The sequence below is a fragment of the Papaver somniferum genome, unplaced genomic scaffold (assembly GCF_003573695.1).
Source record: "Papaver somniferum cultivar HN1 unplaced genomic scaffold, ASM357369v1 unplaced-scaffold_114, whole genome shotgun sequence".
NCBI lineage: Eukaryota > Viridiplantae > Streptophyta > Magnoliopsida > Ranunculales > Papaveraceae > Papaver > Papaver somniferum.
In genome coordinates this window covers 4,202,419-4,204,599 of record NW_020620381.1, presented here as the reverse complement: position 1 = coordinate 4,204,599, position 2,181 = coordinate 4,202,419, and the positions used below count along the sequence as shown (strand labels likewise).

General features: G+C 35.3%; 1 long non-coding RNA gene across 1 annotated transcript; it reads right to left on the bottom strand.

Annotated features, from left to right (window-relative positions):
- Positions 1 to 131: 131 nt before the first annotated feature.
- Positions 132 to 1,388, bottom strand: LOC113328807. Its single transcript, XR_003349568.1, has 3 exons — positions 1,274 to 1,388; positions 1,011 to 1,099; positions 132 to 674 (listed from the first exon to the last, which is right to left on the bottom strand). It is a non-coding gene; the product is annotated as an uncharacterized LOC113328807 (long non-coding RNA).
- Between the last annotated feature and the right edge of the window lie 793 nt (positions 1,389 to 2,181).

Here is a 2,181-nt window from a genome sequence, read left to right as displayed (position 1 = left end):
AAGGCAACCTTGCCCTATTCTAGGCCTTCCCCCCTCACACAAAAGTCTAATGACCCAAGGGTCATGCCCTTTTAGCCAATTCTATGGTATTTAAGTCTAAAACTCTTTAGATTTTAGTCTATGTGAGACTATTGTTTTATCTATTTAAATGAAAAAACAAGTAGTGGGCAATAGGTCTAGAGATCAAAACATAGTCCATGCAAATTTGGTATAACAAAGCCGTTTTTTCTAACACTTAGATCCCTTAAGAGAAAAATACATCCACTTGAAAACATCAATATCTGGATATCACATGTATTGTTGAAGCAGAAAATAAAAAATAAAAACACTCAGTTCACACAACCACGCATTGTAGGTGACCGAGAAGATACCAAGTAATTTTTAGTTAAAAATTATATTTTATGAAGCCAAAAAATGCAAAAGACATGATGATATGGTGCATCTCAAAAAAAAAAAAAAATCATTGGTTGGATGTCTTTACCATCACACACTGCTTAATTCCTGGGACAATGGTGCCACGCATTCCTGCAACATTAAAAGAAGAGATCTACCTGATGGTAGCTGAGGTGCGTCTTCGCGGTAAATTAAAACAACCATTAGTAGTCCTGTGTCCAAAACTCCCATATTCTCCCATGTTTTCCCAAGGTTGTTGTAGATATTAGCTGCATAATGTCCTGCAAAACCTTTAGTTTTTTAGCTTGTCACAAATAGTACCTTCATCTTTGCAATACAAAAAAAAAATTGTAATGAAAATAAAACCAACGACCAAAGTGCCCGGAAGAAGGAACGATAGCAAGAACCGATTTACAAAATTAAGATACATAATCTATAAAATTAAACATCAACTAAGAAACCCATAATCAATATCAAACCAAAAACCATCTAACATTAAGATTGTAACCCATAAATCAGAGAAGTAGAAGAACAACGTAAAATTAATCACCAGAAACCATAACATACTAAATAAGAATTTAAAGGAATGTGTGGAAGAAGTTTCAATAGGAATTCACCTGTTTAATCAAGCAAAGCCGTAATTTTCTACAATCCTCGAGAATTTTCACCATTGAGTGAGCAGAACAAAATTCCCCGATTGGTTTTCCTGAAAAATCAATGATTGGAATCTCAACAAAGAAAATCAAATTAGTTTTCATTGTTTAGGTTTGTATGAGCATTCTATTTGGCCAACAAAAAAACGAAGAATATATGGCACAGAACAAAATCATAATCAATCTTTTGTAACAATCCATATACGCAAAACCCAAATTAGATTTACCTTTTAAACAGATAGTATACCAATCCGAATTTCAGACTCTCGATTAAGAAGGAAGAAGGAGAATTGTTTTGGCCGTGTAAGGTTCCGTAAGAGAGAAGCAGGGTAGAGATAATAGGTGATGCTTTTAGGGTTTTTTTTTTCCTTTTATCACCAAAGTGTTTTTAACGTAGGAATGAGGTGGCAAGTGACATGGCGAAGGAGAAGAGAAAAATTAGGAATGACATGGCGCAAAAAAGAGAATTTCTAAGCAATTTGAGAAGGGGAGGGTGAAGGTGAGGGTGAGGGTGACCGTGCGTCGTGGGAGCCCATATGACTTAGGATTTTAAAGGAGTTAGATGGTGGTAGAGGCTTGGTGGAGAAAGAAATTCTTTATGGGCTAAGGATGGAGAATCGAAACACTACTGGTGATAGGGTGCCAATGGATCCAATCGGATCCGGGTAGTGTTCCTGTTATTTTATACAGTTTCGTGTCCTCCCAAATTAATGTATCCAGGACCGGACCCGTTAAAATAGCTGAATACCCATCGTTTCCGAGTAGTTAATGGTTCTTTCCAAATTACACATAAAAATTATACGTCGGCACGTCGTAAAACTTCCTCACACACTCACAAAGTAACCACTATCCATGTAGTGAGCCCAACAGATTAGTTTATTGTCGCAAAACTCAAATAAGAAAATTAGGCGCAGATCCAAAAAAAAAAAAAATTTCATTGTCAGGTTCAAGATTAATTTTTAGTTCTGTAATACCCATAATTATATGAAATTTTGAAAAATTTCTGCATGAAAGGTTATGCATCCTAATTTTTCAGGGGTATAATTGGCAAAACAACTTTGATATAACATATCTAAAAAACCACGCCTTGGAATTTTACAAATTTCATATCGTTGGAAATCTTTTAAAGAGAGCT